This window comes from Phaseolus vulgaris, chromosome 1 (genome assembly GCF_000499845.2).
Source record: "Phaseolus vulgaris cultivar G19833 chromosome 1, P. vulgaris v2.0, whole genome shotgun sequence".
Lineage (NCBI taxonomy): Eukaryota > Viridiplantae > Streptophyta > Magnoliopsida > Fabales > Fabaceae > Phaseolus > Phaseolus vulgaris.
In genome coordinates, this window is record NC_023759.2 from 14,986,373 (window position 1) to 15,007,302 (window position 20,930).

General features: G+C 30.4%; 1 non-coding gene across 1 annotated transcript; it reads left to right on the plus strand.

The window, feature by feature from the left end:
- Positions 1-3,487: 3,487 nt before the first annotated feature.
- Positions 3,488-3,710, plus strand: LOC137816767 (small nucleolar RNA U3). The gene has a single exon (XR_011081879.1). It is a non-coding gene; the product is annotated as a small nucleolar RNA U3 (small nucleolar RNA).
- The last annotated feature ends 17,220 nt before the right edge of the window (positions 3,711-20,930 follow it).

The following is a 20,930-nucleotide window of genomic DNA, read 5'->3' on the forward strand; positions in this document are numbered from 1 at the left end:
CATGGTCAATAAACCTAAAATAAAACTTATGGATTTTGATAGAAATAATGTTATTATAGAAATAATTGGAAATACAACATATTATATGTCATATGACATACTTAATTATGATTAATTCGAGTGTTTGTATAATGTAATGTAATTATGCTTGTATTGGTCTCTTAAGATAAATATATGTTCTACTGCATAATTCTAACAAATGAAATTCATCCTATGTCTTGCTCTTTTTCATTCTAAACATGATATCTAGATCCCGACAAGAAGAAACCCAAATGTCAGATAATCTAAACATGTAATGATATGTCCTGTTCCAAAATTTATAAAATAAATTCAGTCAATCAAAATAAAGTTCCAGAAAAAAAATGTGGGTTGGGCTCATGACACTATAGAAGTACAAGACCAAATCATGGGCTGTTACTATATCTCGACAAGTCAGAACACAACTATTTGAACTTTGGCTTGCCATATCCTTCAAAATTTTAAAAATATTTTATTAGATAAATGATAAATCCTAAATGATTAGCTCTTTGAAAACTTGACAAGAGGACTGAGGACCAAGTCAAAAAATGTTTGACTCCCACAACATCCATTCTATTTGTGTTACAATTATTGTGTATACTTGGGGTAATTGAACTTACATCGAACCAGATCATCTTACTTATTTCATATATCATCTTTCAAGAACAAATTTATTATTAGGTGATCTCGTTAAAAATCTCATTTGAGGGAAAAAGAATATCACCCCAAACAACATAATGTTCAAAGGAAAAGAATGAAAACCTAAGTGTCTTAACTGAAATAAAACTTGAGATTTGTTGCGTTCCACATTCGTGAGATGACTCCTCCCTCCAAGGTTTCCAACTTATATGCATCGTTTCCTAGTACCTCGACAACGCGGAACGAGTCAGTTCAATTTGGAGACAACTTGTTCTCAATCTGGTGGGGTGAGTCTTCTGCATCACCAAGTCGACAACCTTGAACTGCTGAGGTTTCGTCTAGGTCTTGTGCTTTAATTCCACTATTCTCTTTAAGGTTTTCGAGTTTATACGGGCGTGATCACGTACCTCGTCCACCAAGTCTAGATTCAACTTCCTTACTTCTTAGAATTCTTCAACAACAAAGCTTTGGAACCTAAAAGAATTCTCTTGTACTCTACTGGTATCATGACATCAAATCTATATACCAAACTGAAAGACGTTGTTGATTGCGGGGTGGTTGTTATGTATTATTCCTCGGTGGATTCTATATAAATTCTGGTTTACAACTAAATCTAAATAAAAAGTTAAATAAAAAATAAAAACAAAATTAAATGTAATGTGGCTACGGTTTCAAAGTAGTTTTCTACTTTAAACATAAGCAGAAATAAAAATTAAGTTATTTTATAAAATAAATTGGTTTTTAAATTATATTTTTTGACAAAATAAAATGACAGTTGTTTTGCATATATAATTAAACACCTATAGGTAGTAGACCCTTTCCTTCTAACTTCACAATTCTATCTTTTCACTTTCTTCCGTATGCAATGTTGTAATCATGATAAAACATATGAAAAAATATTTTTTAATACAATGTTGTAATCATGATAAAACATATGAAAAAATATTTTTTAATACAATGCATACATATATTTCACGATGATTTGTTTGAATTAGGACGATGAATCAGGTATAAAAAGTGAATTTATTTGGATTAAGTATATAAAATGGTAGATTTGTAGAAAAAGTATATTAGAATTTGTCAGTGATATAAAAAGTTTATTTTTTTTTAAATGTTAAAAATATAATTTTTTTTTTATTTTAATAATTGAAAAATAAAATAAGATGTAATTTTTTATAGATTTTAATTAATTTTTCTTTTTAAATAAATTTTTTTAATATTTATAATTGTAAAATATCATAAAAAAGTTAAAACACAGTAAATTTTAATATATTAAAAAAAATTAATCCATAATATATATAGATATAACAAATAATATTATTTTATATTTATATTTAGATTAAATTATAATATTATTATTAAATTTTTAATTATAAATAATTATTTTATTATTATTTTATTTATATTAATAATGTTATTAAATATTTTAATAATATAAATTTATTTAATATTATTTTATTTATATTATATTATATATTTAGACATTTTTATACTGTTATAAAATAGAAATAAAATATAATAAAAGAAAGTCACCTGTCTTTCTTATTATTTTTTAGTAATGTCGATATCCATTCACTTACTTTTATTTTTCATTACAAATTGTTGCAGATCAATTGAATCAAAAGAATCTTTCTGTTTCATCTGCATAAAGAAACAAACATAAATGAAAAATTCTTTATAATTAATTTACATATTTTTGTTTAAACATAAGAATTATTCTAAAAAGCAATTTGTTTACATGCATGTTAAATCTATATGTACTTAGTGAGAAAAAGATAGGAAAAAGATGATTTTATGTATTATACTATGAAAGAAAAAAAATATAAAAAGTAAAAGTGAAAACAATTTATTAAAAGATATAACAATATATTTTAAAAATAACTTTCAGTTCTTATAATATTACTTATATTATATAATATAATAAAAAATAAAGATGCAAAAATAAAAAATATATTGATAAAGTACATAAAAGCAAAATTATGAGAAAGATGCAGAGAGAAAAAAAAATAGAAATAGAAGAATTAAGAAGTAAATAGAAAAATGTCAAATCAGAATAAGTGAATAGAAGAGTAATGATAAAGCTAGGGACAGCTAAGTTAGCAGTGGTTACAGTGAAATCCCCTTATTGTTGTGTTTCAAAAATATATAAAAGTATATCTTCATCTGCTCAGCTTAGGAAACAACTACACACCATCTTCTCTATTTCCACAGGATGATGATGTTGCTCTGCATACTCTACTTTCCTTCCACTACTGCAAGATGTTTAGTTCCCGTTGAAGTCCCACACAGTGCAATGTTAGGAAAACATTAGTATTTATAATGAAGCCAACTACGTCCATGCTTGTCCCTTCGGAGACATGGAGGAGGTTCAGGTCAGTTTGTTCCAAGTTGTGTGTAATTATTGAATGTTTTATATTTTGAGTTTGAAGTTTATTATTGGTAATGCATGATAGTTGTATTGAGAGATAGTGTTGCTTCTGTCTGCTGGCATCATGGATCATGAAGAAGTGGGAAAGTGGTGGGTTTCTTTTAGTCTAGTTTCCTTTGAAAGCTTTTGTGCTGATTTCAGTTTTTTTAAACTCACCGCTCGTAATGATCAATGTTTGGCACCAGATGCAAGAAAAATATCCACAAAGGCTGTTGGACTCGTCCACCCGTATCCTTCACTCTAAAATCTTTCTTCAAAAGATATTTCCTTTGAACTTTTCATAATCAATAAGAAACCAGATAGACAGGAACTGTTCACCATGACAACAGGTAACATAGTCCCACATTGAAAACGTTAGAAAAAGTAAACAAGTTTATAAAGAGACACCCAATGCACTTAGTCACGACCTTACTTGAACAGGATCTGTTCTATAGGCTCGTACCTCTGTATCCTTGAGTTCTAAGGAGACAGGATCTGAAGTCTGGTGGATGAACCATGACCCTGTGATCAGACCGTGATTAATAGTCAGGTGCGTCTTATCCTCTGGATTAGATGCATCTTTAGCTGTAGAGGATCGTTCCCAGTCTTCATGACATGGGATGGTCACTGGGTTGTCTGACAGACCCTTTCCTTTTTTCCTTTTACTCCTTTTAGATCTTAACTCCTCTAAATATGGTATAAGCTAAACTAAGTTTGTGTTATAAAATTTTACAGTTTTGTTTTATTTTTTGTACCCAACTTTCCCTCACATTATAATGTCATTTTTTCTCAACCTTTTAACTATTTTTTATTTTCTTCAATTAATATTAAGTGAAAGGGCAAAATGTTAAAGTGAAACTTTGTCACCTCATATGAATACATGAATGAACGATATTTTTAATTAAAAAGGATATACAACTTGATTAACATATATTTCATAAGATTTGGTAAGTTAATTTTTTATGCCTTTTTTATCCTACTTCATTTAATTATTTCGATACGTTATGAATTAATTTGGAAACATTTCTAGAATTAATGCAAATCAAATACATACAAAAAAGGATAGTTGTAGTTAATTATTTGCCAGAAGAAATAATTTACTAATTAAAGAACATAAGTAATAAATGGTATAAAAAGATAATTGTACTTAATTATTTGTAGAAGAACTAAAAAAAGGCAATTAAAGAAGGTAAGAAATGTTCTAGAAAATATAAAGGGTTGTCAGACTACAGAAAATAATTAGGAAATTATCAAGTAAATGGTTGACCATAAAATAATAATTTTTTTTATCAAGAATCAATTCAATGACCGTGAAAGACAGCGATAAAAAGATGTTAGATCAGAATGAACGACTCCATATATAGATCTTTTCTCTTAACAAATTATTGAATAGAATTTTGAATTCTAAGTTATTCTACAAATAATTAGTTGTAAGAAGAGAAGAACATACATTTGATCTTATGATATTCAAACTTATCTCTCTTCCTTTCCCTCTCATTTCTCCTAGTAAATTGTGTATATTAATTTCTATAAAGTGACTCACATTACTTAGAGTTTGGGCTTTGGGTCTAAATATGATTTAATAATAATAATAGAATTAAAGGCCCATTGGTTAATGTGAGAAATATATATATGATGATATACCTAATGGAAAACCTACATCTGATGGAGATTGGGTACTAAAGACTATAGGGTTCTGTCTCTGCAAATAATAGTTGTCTCATTGTTAACCATCACGACGAAAGTGTGTGACAAGTACCGGAATTGCTAAGAGATAGATTGGGATAAAGGAGATAAAGTAACTGCTCAATTAGGATCACTCATGGATCAAGGTAAGTGCCTATTCCTTCTTTATTGTATGTTATGTTTTGTGTGAGAATTATGATATGATAAGATCTATTTGTGAACATAATTGTATGTGTTCAATTTACGTATATTCATGTTTTGACTTACATGTGGTATCAGAGCCTTGTTGCTCATTTTTGTGATTCTCCATTAATGTTTTTCCAAAATTCGAAACCCTAATTTTAAAATATTCCCAATTTAAGAACACTAATTTTAAAATTAGGATTTATAGATTAAGGTTTCCATTCCTCTATAATAGATCCCTGATTGTTCTAAACCATCAAAATTAAAGAACCCTAATTTTAATTAATCCCAATTGAAGAACCCTAATTTTTAAAATTAGGGTTTATGGATCAATGCCATTAACGGCGTAAAACCTTTTGAACCCAAACGCAAGAACGGTGGCTGTTGCGGCGCGGGGGTTCGCGTAGAACGGTGGCTACTGCTGCTGCGGCACGGTGACTCATTGTGAGAGGGGTGGTTAACGGCATCCCTGCAGCTTAAGCAATTTTGCTTCATGCAAAAGAAGCAAATTTGATTTACTGTGCCTTAGGTTATCAATTTTATTAATATTATATTAGAAATATAAAATAATGAAATACGTTAATTTTATTAATATTATATTATAATATAATATAATAAAATGCATGAAAAGAATCCAATTAGTGAATCCATGTATGAATTATTCTCTACCATCATGAAATGTATGAATTCTTTGCTGCACCCCATATTAAAATTTAATCAATTGTTACTTTTCTGTAATTTAGGTTATGTTATAATGTAATTAAATTTACATTTAAATTAAACTTTAATTAATTAATTAAAAGTGAGTAACGAAAAAAAATTATTTTCTGTTTTATGTATCATGTTTTAATATAATTTTATTTGCATTAAATTAAAGTTTAATTAAAGTATTAATGAAATTTTATTATGTTTTAATGTAATTTTATTTGTATTAAATTAAAGTTTAATTAACGTTTTAATGAAATTTTATTATGTTTTAATGTAATTTTATTTGCATTAAATTAAAGTTTAATTAAAGTTTTAATAAAATTTTATTATGTTTTAATGTAATTTTATTTGCATTAAATTAAAGTTTAATTAAAGTTTTAGTGAAATTTTATTATGTTCATTAAATTAAAGTTTAATTAATTGACTGAAAGTGAGGAATGAAAAATTATTTTTCCGCTTTATGTATTTAATTTTAAATTGAAATTTTGGAATTACTTGTACGATGGATTTGTAATCACCAAAGTGATCAAATCTTTAAGTTTTATTTAATTCCAAATTATGGATGAAATTTTATTTCAATTAATGATATTATTTATGGAATTATTTGTATGATAGATTTGTAATCACCAGAGTGATCAAATCTTTATGTTTTATTTAATTCCAAATTATGGATGATGAAATTTTATTTCAATTAATGATATTATTTATGAAATTATTTGTATGATAGATTTGTAATCACCAAAGTGATCAAATCTTTAAGTTTTATTTAATTCCAGATTACTGATAAATTTTATTCCAATTACCTATAGAATGGATGCTAAATTATTTATATATATGGATAAATGGAAATTCATTATTATAGGGCATTATGGATCACCCAAAGGTTGATTAGTTGTCCTTATAATTAATGGATATGATTGTTGGTAGTGAGTATGTGTTATTAGTTTTGCTTGTATATCCAAAGATAACAAGTGTTTCTAGTTAATGCATATATCTTACCAAATAAAGTTAATACTATTAGCATCATTATGTTTTGTGTATTAATGAATCTCCCAAAGGAGAACATTAGTATACATAGAATGTTTTTTGAATCTGTATTGTATGTTTAGTTTATGACTCAAAGTATTAATGTTAAGCATGTGTGATCAAGTATTGTTCCTGTATCTTTATGCGAATGAGCATAGCAAGTAATATTAAGTTTGCTCTTCCAAAACTGATGGTGCAAAAGAATTTATGAAATTTGTGGAAGAGCGCTCCCAAACTACTGATAAGTCTCTTGTTGGGACATTAATGAGTATATTAACCACCATGGAATTTGATGGTTCTCGTACTATGCACGAACATGTCATTGAAATGACTAATATTGCGGCAAGACTTAAGTCTATTGGATCTGGTACTCTTTATGATGGATTATATAGATTGAATCTCGATAATCTATATGCTGAAACTCTTATGACCTCGCATCATAATGTTGGCATTAAACGTAGTTTAGTGAATGAATGTTCTGCTTTCTTGTGGCACAAACGTTTGAGACATATTTCTAAAGAAAGGATGGAGAGATTGGTAAAGAATGAAATACTTCCAAATTTGGATTTTACTGATCTGAATGTATGTGTGGATTGTATTAAAGGTAAACAAACAAAACACACAAAGAAGGGAGCCATAAGAAGTACTCAGCTTCTTGAAATTATACACACTGATATATGTGGACCTTTTGATGCAAGTTCTTTCAATAAAGAAAGGTATTTTATCACTTTCATTGATGATTTTTCACATTATGGTTATGTCTATTTACTGCATGAAAAATCGTAAGCGGTGAATGCCTTGGAAGTTTATATAAATGAAGTGGAAATGCAATTAGACAGAAAGGTGAAAATTGAAAGGTCAGATAGAGGTGGTGAATATTATGGAAAATATGATGAAAGTGGACAACACCCTGGTCCGTTTGCTAAGTTCCTTGAGAGACGTGGTATTTGTGCTCAATACACAATGCCAGGTACACCACAACAAAATGGTGTTTCAGAAAGGCGTAATCGAACCTTAATGGATATGGTTAGGAGCATGTTAAGTAAGTCAACTGTACCTGTTTCATTGTGGATGTATGCTTTAAAAACTGCCATGTATCTGTTGAACAGGGTTCCTAGTAAGGCAGTTCAAAAGACACCTTTTGAATTGTGGACAGGAAGGAAACCCAGTTTGAGACACCTGCATGTTTGGGGATGTCAGGCAGAAGTCAGAATATACAATCCGCAAGAGAAGAAATTGGATGCAAGAACAATCAGTGGATATTTCATTGGTTATCCAGCAAACTCAAAAGGGTATATGTTTTACTGTCCTACCCATAACACAAGAATTGTTGAATCTGGAAATGCACGGTTCATTGAAAATGGTGAAACCAGTGGGAGTAATACTTCACAAAATGTGGAGATTAAGGAAGTTAGAGTACAAGTTCCTTTAACTAGTACCTTTACTTCCAGTATTGTTGTTCCTAATGTAGTTGAGTCACTCAACGATGAAGAAGAAGAACAAATTAATGATCATGAAGAAAACAATGAAACAACCACAAGAAATAGTATTAAGAAGATCTCAAAGAGAAAGAAAGTCTGTTGTTTCGAATGATTATGTGGTTTATCTACAAGAGTCAGAAAATGACTTAAGTATTGATAATGATCCAGTTTCATTTTCAGACGCCGTCAATGATGATAATTCTGATAAGTGGTTAGATGCCATGAAAGATGAGCTTAAATCAATGGCACGGAATGATGTATGGGACCTTATAGAATTGCCAGACCTTATAGAATTGCCAGAAGGATGCAAGAGAGTCGGGTGTAAATGGGTCTTTAAGACTAAACGTGACTCTCATGGCAATATCAAACGTTACAAGGCCCGACTTGTTGCCAAAGGTTTTACTCAAAAGGATGACATTGATTAAGGAGACATTTTCACCTGTTTCTAAGAAAGATTCCTTTAGAATTATCATGGCATTAGTAGCTCATTATGATCTTGAGTTGCATCAGATGGATGTCAAAACTGCTTTTCTGAATGGGGATTTAGAAGAGGATGTTTATATGGACCAACCAGTGGGGTTCATTGAAGAAGGAAAGGAACACATGGTGTGTAAACTTAAGAAATCAATATACGGGCTTAAACAGGCTTCTAGGCAATGGTATCTTAAGTTCAATGATACTATTGTGTCCTTTGGGTTTAAGGAAAACATTGTTGATCGGTGTATATACCTGAAGATCAGTGGGAGCAAGTTTATATTCTTGATTCTATATGTTGATGATATCTTGCTTGCAACTAATGATCTTGGTCTATTAAGTGAGACTAAGAAGTTTCTCTCTAATAACTTTGAGATGAAAGATATGGGTGAGGCATACTATGTGATAGGAATTGAAATATTCCGTGACAGATCACAAGGACGGTTAGGTTTGTCTCAGAAAGCATATATTAATAAAGTTTTAGAGAGATTCAAAATGGATAAATGTTCGACATCTCCTGTTCCAATATAGAAAGGAGACAAATTTAGTCTCATGCAATGTCCAAAGAATGACTTGGAACGGAAACAGATGGAGAATATACCTTATGCATCTATTGTTGGGAGTTTAATGTATGCTCAAACTTGTACACGACCAGATATTAGTTTTGCAGTTGGTATGCTTGGTAGATACCAGAGTAATCCAGGATTGGATCATTGGAAAACTGCAAAGAAAGTTTTAAGATACTTGCAAGGAACGAAGGATCACATGCTTACTTATAAAAGATCTGATCACCTTGAGGTGATTGAATATACAGATTCAGATTTTGCTGGCTGTGTGGATACACAAAAGTCTACATTTGGTTATGTGTATCTTTTAGCCGGAGGAGCGATTTCATGGAAAAGTGCGAAGTAGTCAGTCATCGCTGCGTCCACTATGGAGGCTGAATTTGAGGCATGCTTTGAGGCCACAGTTCAGGCTAATTGGTTGCGGAATTTTATTTCAGGACTTGGAATTGTTGACAGTATTGCCAAGCCGCTGAAAATTTATTGTGATAACTCCGCAGCAGTCTTCTTTTCTAAAAACGACAAGTATTCCAAAGGTACTAAACATATGGAATTGAAATACTTTGCCGTTAAAGAAGAAGTTCAGAAACATAAAGTGTCAATAGAACATATTAGCACTAATCTTATGATTGCTGACCCTTTAACAAAAGGGTTACCGCCCAAAACATTTACTGGTCATGTTGTAAATATGGGCATTATGTCTACTAGTGAATTATGAATGTTGTTAATGCTTATTTGACATTCTGAACTCATTGATAAATAAATTTTCTGAAATTTATGTTGTTTTCTACTTTATGTATATGCATGCAAATTATGTTATTGTGTTGTGGAAAACAAATTATGTTGTTATTGATGACAATGACATTATGTTTGAACCTATTATGAATTTCTCACTATAAAGTCATATCAAGGAGAAAGAATGATATAGTAGTACATGGAAGGAAATGTGTTGATTCAAATGACATGTAACCGCCATGACTCTTATTATTTCTGTATTCTTGGTTATGAATAATGATAGAACCAATTTATGTAAGGCCTTTTAAATGCGCATTTATGTAATTATTAAATCATGAAAGTATTATAACTCATATGAGTCAAGTGGGAGAATGTAAGAAATTATGTATATTAATTTCTATAAAGTGACTCACATGACTTAGAGTTTGGGCTTTGGGCCCAAATATGATTTAATAATAATAATAGAATTAAAGGCCCATTGGTTAATGTGAGAAATATATATCTGATGATATACCTAATAGAAAACCTACATCTGATGGAGATTGGGTACTAAAGGCTATAGGGTTCTGTCTCTGCAAATAATAGTTGTCTCACTGTTAACCATCACGAAAGTGTGTGACAAGTACGAAATTGCTAAGAAATAGATTGGGATAAAGGAGATAAAGTAACTGCTCAATTAGGATCACTCATGGATCAAGGTAAATGCCTATTCCTTCTTCATTGTATGTTTTGTGTGAGAATCATGATATGATAAGATCTATTTGTGAACATAATTGTATGTGTTCAATTTACGTATATTCATGTTTTGACTTACAAATTGTTCTCTATTTTGAACATCATAAAGTTTTCTTTACGAAAATCACACTTTCTTGTATTTTAAAATTATCTTGATATAAAAAATTGTCACTTTCCATGGTGCATCTGTTTCAAATAAAAAAGCAACTTAAATAAGCTTTAATATTGACAAAAAACTGTTTTTGAAATAATTTTTTAACATCTTTTTCCGAAAATCTGTTTTGCTGATTTGCAATCTATATACTCTTAAAATATTTTTTATTTAATCATTTTGAAATTTGGTATTACATAAAACTATAGACAATAACTATATTTTAACTAAAATTATATTATATTTACTTTGTGTGTCATTCGAGTCCCTCGATGATACGTTATAATTTTTTCTTTTTAGTCTCTTATTTTTTTGTTTTAGTATCTCTTCAAATCTTAACTATGATGCATTGGTTTATACTGCTACAAAAGCTTGTAGATGAAGAATTTCTAAATATTGGAAACTCTTTATTAGTTATTTTATTTTGATCACTGTAGATATAACATCCTAAAAATTCAACTATCTCTACCATAAATCCATAAAAAACTTGTATAAAACTTATAGTAATTTAAAATATAACTTAAACATACACAATGGTAAACTATTGAAACATATACAATAGTAAGATAGTCTCCGAGTTCACTTTCAAGAAAAGAAGGTGGATCACTTAGACTACTCAATAATTGAACCTTTTCTAATCAGAACTTACCTTAAATAGTTTTTACTTATGCTTCCTCAAATAATTTCCAAAACAATTTTTAATGACTAGCTTAGTGTGTGTGAGTGAAAATGAAACCTATTAGACCAAAAGAAGGTCTACTATATGTAGTCAAGAAGAAACGTTCTAGTACCACAGAGACATATAAAGCAATAACAAAGAAATAAAGAAACAATTTAAAAGAAGATATAGCAAGTAATGCAATGAAAAATGCTAGATGGTTGCTAAGTACAAGTGCAATTGACACTTAGAGCTAATTGACACACTCCTACACTATGCTCTATTCCAATGTTTGGCTTTCAATAGGATTGCCTTTGGAGCATTTTCCTCATCAAAGTAATCTATATAAAAGGTTAGAAGAACCAAAATGAACTTGAAATTTATGTGATACAAACAATTACACTTGCAACATTTTTACAATTATTACTCAAAATCACATTTGGTCTTGATTTGTACCTTTCCTTTTCTTCATTTTATGCTTCGTCAAGACAACTCAATTGATGTTATGGTTTTAGATTTTGTTGGTATTTTTTCTCCTTTGGCAGCACTTGTAGAGTGTTCTCAATCCTTAGAAGGTGACCAAAGTTCTCACCTAACCTTTTCATTGCAGCTAATCTCCTCCATTCCTCATAATCCAACCACAATTTCCCTTGCATATTACCTTCCCTTCGCTGCTTCAAGTCACACAAATCAGCCTAGCACCAAAGAGCAGTCAATAAAGCCAAGGAGATCTCCATCAATTGGTATCTTTTAATGTTTTTCACTGTTTAATTTCATGTCTTGATGTTTTTCCACTGTTTATATTCGTTGTTTTTACATTTTAATCGGTGCAAATGTTGCAAATCTTCATTAAACTTCAAAATCGAGTCAAATAGGTGTTGTTCTTGGCTATTGTGTTTTATTCTTATTGTTTTGAGTCTTTCTTCAAGTTTTAATTGGTGCATTTTGATGTTTACACATTGTTTTTTAGTTTTTAATCGGTTCATGTTAAGTATAAAGTCATTTTACTCCTTAATTGTCTTCAATTCTAGAATTTAACCTAGTTTACTAAGTGTTTGTAAAAATGCCTAGCTAAATTGTAATCCACATGTTTGATAAAATGCTTTAATAAAAATTGTGTGGTGTAACTTATGAAAACCGTGTTGTGTAACTTGTCGTGTGTCTTTTAACTTGTATTTATGAGTTTATGATTTACTAGTAGATCAATAGTAAATCTCATAATACATATCATTCCATTGTGTCTTGAAGTTTGTATCATTTCATTTGGATTCCTAGGCTTCAACGTTACTGCTAATGCTTGATATAATTGCACTAGATTGATTAATTTATTGAGAGTTTAATTCGCATCCAAATTTTATGAAATTTGATATTTGATCACTTCATCATGTTTAAAATATGTGGTAAAAAGGTGCATCTAGATTCAAAGTAAAAAAAAAAGTAATAAATCACAAAAGCCTAAATGTCAGTGTTGAAAATGGGTGAATCAAGCTTCATGACTGCTCTCGGAAGATGAATTAATTCTAATTGGCACAGTGAGTGTTAATAATTAGTGGTAAAATTTTTGAGAGAATAATTCGATCTAGAAAAATTTAGGTAAATTATGGAATCAACATTGTCAGAACCATCCAATAGAGAGTCTTTTTGGTTTCGAGGATCTACTCTATTTCTATTTGCATTTGTATGCCAACTATTTTTTATTGTGCCTTAATTTCTTGATTGTCTACTTGTTCTAAGTTCTTTGAGTATGTATGTCATGACAATTCCATTTGAGTTTAACAACTATAAATTGAGCTTTCTTTACTTTGATTCTTGGATTCTTGTAAGTGGGATTGGTACCTTGTATTGAAGAGGTATGATGAGAACTTTGGTCACCTTCTAAGGATTGAGAACACTCTACAAGTGTTGCCAAAAGGGAAAAGATACCAAGAGAAACAAAAACCATAACAACATAGAGTTGTCTTGAAGAAGATAAAATGAAGAAAAGCAAAGACACAAATCAAGGCCAAATGTGATTTTGAGTACTAGTTGTAAAAATGTTACAAGTATAATTGTTTGTACCATGGAACCTTTGAGTTCATTTTTGTTTCTTCTAGCATTGTATATAGCTTACTTTCATGAGTAAAATGCTCCAAGGAAATCCTCTTGAAAGCCAAACATTGTAATGGAACGTACAGTGTAGGAGTGTGTCAATGAGTGTGTCAATTGGTTCTAAGTGTCAATTGCACTTCTTTTTAAAAATCATCTAGCATTTTTTATTTGCATTACTTGCTTTATCTTCTTTTAAATTGTTCATTTGTTTACCAACCATAGAAAATGGGAAAATCACTATAAGAGAAGGATGAAATGTTATTTAAATGATTTTTAGATTTTCCCAAACATAATTTCACTATAAATCTTTAGATAAAAAAATTCATTAAGATATCAGATGATGAATGTTTTGTCTAATGAAAATATACAAATGTATGCTTGAACTAAACTTATTTGTTAAACACATGTGACTTAACGAAGTGTGTTTTCATTAGTAGTTTTCAACATGGTACGTTTGATGAAATACATACTATGTGACTTCAACACTTCATTATATACTTAATCAAAAAGACATGTTTGAAATTTTATTCTAAAACAAATCTCTTTAGTTTGAAGGGCCACAGTAGACTTAGCTTTTGCAACTCAATATAATCACTTGTTTGTATTTTCACGTTTAAGATAACAAGCGCTCATATCATAGTCCATGCATCTAACCTAGCACTAGTTTAAGGATATAATTTTAAGATCACATTAGTAAAGGAGATAAGGGAGAGAAAATATGTATAGTGATTTATACTAGTTCTTCTATCATAATAGACTACATCTAGTTCTTGATCAATAAGCCAAGTTCAACTAGGTAAACTAATACTTCGAAGTACACTAGAGTATTCTTTGGGCTCGTAGTCATTCCAGGATAATCCCTTCAATATTTTTTCCTCAAGTCACTTTTGGCTTAATGTGTATTCTTTCACAATCCTTTCCTAGTTCAACTGAGTATGTTTTACAAAGCCACTCATGGATTTACGAGTATTCTTTCCTAAGTTGCTCATGGCTCAACAAGTATTCTTTCCTAAGCCATTCTTAGCTCAATGAGTATTCTTTCCCAAGTACTCTTGGTTTAACGAGTATTCTTTCCACAAGTCACTCTTCGATTAACCGAGTATTCTTTGAGCATTTAGCCACTTATGACTACTCTCCGTGAGTATTATTTGGCAAACAACCACTTTTGGCTAAGGTCTAAAGGTTGGGTGCTTAAATGATCAACTAATCATTGGCTAAGAGGATTGCATATGACGATGGGTATAATATTTAAGTTTTATCTCCTAGTTTTGATCACATGTTTACTCTCTAAGGAAGGATTATGTCTTTCGACGAATACAAGTGCAAGCTTACTCTCCTAGTTAACCGGATAAACACTGTTGGTGTTTTTTTTTATGTTTTTCTGGATCCGTGTATTTTGGCAACGTTCATGCTCTAAGATCTGAGATCCTTTCTGAAGCTTTGAGAATTGCACTAGATTTGAACAACGTTTTGGCATAATGCAATCTCTATTCTCTCTATCTTCTTCTTAATGGTAGGCTTTATTTCAATTCTTTTTTCATGTCCACCTTGTGTCTGGCAAAAATAACTTAGTTTATGCGCTTACTATCTAAGGTCTTCTGCGTGTTTCATTTGTGCACCTTATCAAACTTAAGCAAAAGACAACACAATGTTATATCATCTGTGAGATGAAACACCGCATCTTACATGATTTGTTAGAACTATCGTCTTTTGTTCTCGCCAACAAATATGGGTCAGGTCCTGAAGGTGGTTTTCGGGTCAACCTTTCAACACCACCTCTTTGAGATTCTTGAAGATCACAATTAGGGGAGCTTCACTTGTTGATAAGACTCCAACGATCAAGTTAGTAAGAGCATTAAAAAATATGAGTGTAGTGTGTATTGCATGGAATAATGCTTACCTTTTGTTAGGGGTCTTATAAAGCCATTTTATAACACTCGTAGATCCTTCTTCTGGAGTTAGTAACCACATAATAATTTGTTAATATATTCTCTTTATTTTAGGGGTGTTGATATACAAAGTATCGTCTCTGACTATTTACTTTTATTGAGCTTGTGCTAAGAAAGAATATAATTCTAACCGATTCAGTTTATATTTTAAATACTTAAGTTGTTTTCTATTTTTTATTATTTTAACGTGTAACATTAACATATTCGTTATCTGTAGAAACCAACATTTTTTAGGGCCATTGGACCTGCCCTTCTTTGGGCCGAACACTGTTTGTTGGACCCGAGTTAAGTAGGCCGATGAGACATGCTTTAAGTGATCGGATTGTGACCCAATCACAATAAAATGATACATCTTTCAAACTATGTATGATCATATTTTATACTTAGTTATTTTTAACGGTTAATCAAAATCTTAAGGTGTTGAACTTTTACCTTAACAATTCTCGATACATTGACTTATTTGACATTATTTTAAAAATACAATGATTGGATTCACAAAGAATATGAAATGTATTCTCCTTTGTTCACTCTCATTTTCGTTTGCAAAAGAAAAAATGCAACTTTGAATTTCTCATTTATAGTAGCCATCAAACAAAAGGAAAAATTGGGCACAAAGTTTCACCAATGGGTTTATTCATTAATATGAGGGGTAGGGTGGTAATGTGGGTCAAATTATGGCAAAATTTTCTTAATTTTAAGGGAGTATTGTGGCAGAGATGCGTTATATTATATGATGTGATTAATTAATCCAAATGCAATTGAGAAAAATCATTAGATCATATCAACTTAGGACCAAACTGTGTAGCTCCAATATTATGTATAGTAGTTTCACTTTTCTCCATTTATTTTTCATATTTCACTTGGAATCTTTATTATTAATATAATTTAATGTTAAAACTGAATTAATTTGTAGTTTATTTTTTTCATCAATCTCTACATTTGAAATTTTAATTAATCAAATTTGTTCAGATATAATATGTTATTTTTCAAAATTCTTTAAATTTTGAAAGTTAAATTTCATAAATTTATGTAAGTATTTGAATAATAGCTGAAAAAATAATAATGAAAATCATTAAAAGTGTATAAATTTGATTTTTACATGTTAAAAAATAACAATCAGGTGTTCATTAAAATCAACATAAAAAATATTGTTTTCAAATTGTGATTGCTATAAAAATTGTACTACATATAATTCTTCTATAATCTAAATAGTGCAAATTAATTTATTTAAATTAAAAATTAATATTGTTAGTCTAACAAAGAATTTATATAATTTTTATTTACTATACTGTTAGAAGAAATCTAGATATTTATTTCACTGGAAACAAATTGACATGCTCATGGAATTCGTGTTTAAAAAATGTATAACACTTTGATTTATTAGTTTTAAATAAGTGAAATTGAATGAGATTGAGAAGTGTAAGATAATAATGTGAAATACAAATTCTCCCTAGAAAATGAAAAAAAGTCAAAGTGGTCAATATAGTCACAAGATCACTTTTAACTCAACCAACAACATCGTCTAATGTGTTAATTATGAGTAGTCAATTATGAGTATAGTCCAGAATTAACTTGTATGGGATTGACTATGACCACTAGAATGGAGCAAATACTTATTCGAAAGAGTTTTCACCTTCGAGATGTTATTGATGATCCTGGTGGGATTTTGGCATGTTATCAACACCTTTAATATTATTCACATGAATAATGATACATTGATAACTTCAATTTTTTATACAACCAAATATTATTATTTTAATATTTTTTCATATAATTTAATTACAAATTTATCCTTTATTATATATATTTATTTCTAAACCCATCAAATCAAGGGTTCTTTAGAGAGTTTTCAAACTATTATTTTTCTATTCACTTAATGTTTTCTCAATCATCTTTCATTTAACAAATGTGACCATTTTGGGGTGGTTTATTCTTTTGCAACAAAGTTCAAGTCGTGAAACTCCAAAATGTGAGTAATAAGAACATCATAAGAAGATGTAACACCTAAAATTAAACTCGTGACTATTATTTATATAATATTTAAATATATATTTTTTAGGTTTCAAACATTTTTTTTATGGTCATCAACTATTTTTCAAGTCACAATAGACATATAATACCCAAAATAAAGTCCATTCATCATACTAAGTATAAATAGAAATACTAAGTATAAATAGAAAAACAAATTATATGTTTTCACATGGATGTCAAATTACAACCCAAAAACCGAATATCATGCTAATTAAAAGAAGATAATCAATTACATATAAATTTTTCAATCCTAAGCAATCAATACCCCCACCCAATACACACCACTACTCAAAGCCCCTCAACGAGATCCATGTGGAATCTGTGAGAATTCCCTTTTGGAATTTCTATAGTCACCTTATAAAAGTTAGGTTTGGCATAGGATGAGGATAAAGAATAATCAAATTAGTCGACAATCTCAACTTGTGCAACATTATGGTAATACAATTGTGTTGGCTATCAAATGAAACAATCATAAGTCTTGTGATATGATTCCAAATAGAACTAACAGTAGAATTAGGAATTTAGGGTTACATAATGGAATCAATTAAAATCAGTAACAATAAAAATCTGGAGAGAGGGAGGCGCCACAAACAAGGTTTGATAAGCTTAAGAATGATCACCACAAGAATTGGTGAATTCTTGATAACATTGCAAGATGCATGGAAGAATTATTCTCTCTATTAAATTACCAAAACATTTATTCTCATTCTGAATTCCAAAAGTGTATAAATAAAAATATAGTTATAGGTCTTATCTCGTTTGTAAATAAATAGAATAAAAGTACAATCCATATATTTTAAGAAAGGATCATTTGTCCCAGTGGTTAAGTTGATACTTTTTATTTGGAGAATTGTGTCTTGGTCATTATGTCCCAAAGCTTCATCATCTGTAGTAAAATGAGACAAATCAAACACGCTAAAAGTGCTGCTCACACTGTACTTACTTGGAAGATCAATCTTGTAGGCATTGCCATTAATTTTTTCTAACACTTGGAAAGGTCCATACCCTTTAGGTTCGAGCTTGGATTTTCTTTGTTTAGGGAACCTTTCTTTCCTCATGTGTACCCAAACCTAATCTCGAGGCTCAAAGATTACTTTCTTTATTCCTTTGTTAGTTTGTTTAGAATAACCTTCAACTTTTTTTTTTCAATTTATGCTTTAACCTTTTCATGTAACTTTCTCACAGAGTAAGCCTTAGCCTGTGCATCTTTATGCTTTAAAATAAAATGTTAGGCATAAGTAACAAGTCTAATGGAGTTAAAGGATTTAATCTATACACAATTTCAAATGAAGAACAATTTGTTGTGCTATGAACAACCCTATTGTAAGCAAACTCGATATGAGGTAAACATAATTCCCAAGCTTTCAACTTTTGTTTCAAAATAGTTATAAGTAAGGTACCCAAAGTTTTATTCACTACCTCTGTTTGTCCATCTGTTTGGGGATGAAAAATAGTCAAAAATCAAAGCTTGGTACCTAACTTACCCCATAATGTCCTTCAAAAGTGACTTAGAAATTTTGTATCCCTATCACTCCCAATACTTCTTGGTAGTCCATGAAGTTTTACTACCTCCCTGAAAAAAGAATCAACTACATGGCAAGCATCATCCATTTTTTTACAAGGAATAAAATGAGCCATTTTGAAAAATCTCTCAACAACCACAAAAATATAATCTTTCCCTCCTTGAGTCTGTGACAAATCCAATACAAAGTCCATTGAAATATCAATCGAAGGACTATCAAGAATAGAAAAAGGAGTGTACAAACCATGATGTTTGTCTTTTGATTTGGCCTTTTTCAAAGTAATGCAATTTTCATAAAACTTCTGCACATCACATTTCATGTGAGCCCAATAAAAATGGTCATGCAAAGTGTCAAAGGTCTTTTGAATCCCAAAGTGTCCCATTAGCCCTCCCTCGTGTGTTTCTCTTACTAAAAGGATCCCTAATAGAACATTTAGGAACACACTATCTTTTCTCCTTAAACAAATAACCATTGTTCTTAAAATATCCATTGGTGTTAAATTTTGTGCAAGCATTAAAGATTTCAGAAAATTTAGAATCATTTGAATACATTTCTTTTAAAAATTCAAGACCAAACAATTTTTTTTTCATGAGTAGCAATCAACACATGTCTTCTAGATAAAGCATCATACAATTCATCCAATAAATCATCTAACCTGGGCATAAGGTGTCTATACTTGATGGTAATGTTATTTAGTGCTCTACAATTTGTGCACATCCTGCAAGAACCATTCTTTTTTAGCACCAAAATGATTGGAACAACACATGGGCTCATGCTCTCTTGTACCCATCCTTTGTTCATCAATTCTTCAACTTGAGTTTGGATCTCCTTTGCTCTTGAGGGTTGCTTGTATAAGCTGGCCTATTAGGCAAAGATGCTCCTAGAAGAAGGTCAATGTGGTGTTCAAATCCCCTTAGAGGTGGGAGTCCTCTAGGAATTTCATTTGGAAACACATCCTTGAACTCCTGCAAAAGAGAATCAACACTAGGAAGAAAAATAATTTGGTAGAGTGGTTAGCAACCAAAGTGTTGCTTTTGCAATAAAGTAAATAAAGAGGTTTGTTAGAAAGTAACAATTTCTTCATTTCATTCATTTTCAGTAATCCACTCATTTTTCTCTTACGTGTTACTCTCTTTTTAAGTGTTTCACTCTTGCTCTGTTTAGGTGTTTCACTCATCTCTCTTTTCTCTTGGACTTTCTTTTCTCTCAATTTCATTTGATACTCACACACCTCTCTAGGAGATAAGGGTTTGAGAATGATATTCTTGTTATTGAGCATGAAAGAGATTTTATTAGTTAAACCATCATGGATATCTTTGGTGTCAAACTGTCATGGCCTCTATTGGAACCACATCACACAAGACATTGTAATTATATTGTCCTAGGTTCACCTCCACTTGCTTGTTCATTGTCATCTCTCCATCTTCACTAAGCCATTGAAGCTTGTATGGCCTTGGGTGGGGTTTTGTCTCCAAATTCAATTTGGTAACTGGTCTTGAGCTAGCTACATTGGTGCAACTTCCTCTCATGGATTCCATCACTTTGTTGTTTCATTAGTCTCTCAAAATGTTGTGTTAAGGCTTGCATTTGTATTTGTGAAAGTATTTGTGAAAGTCCACTATTTGGCATTTCCCTTGCCATGCTTAAGTAAACAGATTAAAAATAATAATAAGTTCAAGCCTCACACCACTTTCTCATGTGTTTACACTCCACACTAGTGTTTCACACAACAAGGCTTTTTTTTAATGATCACACACCTTTTACCACTAGTTCTCTAACTTAAGGTTCTTACAAGAATCAAGCAATCAATACTCAAGAATGTAGATAGAAAAGAAAATGTAGAGAAGACACTTGAAACTTAGGACTTTTAAGAAA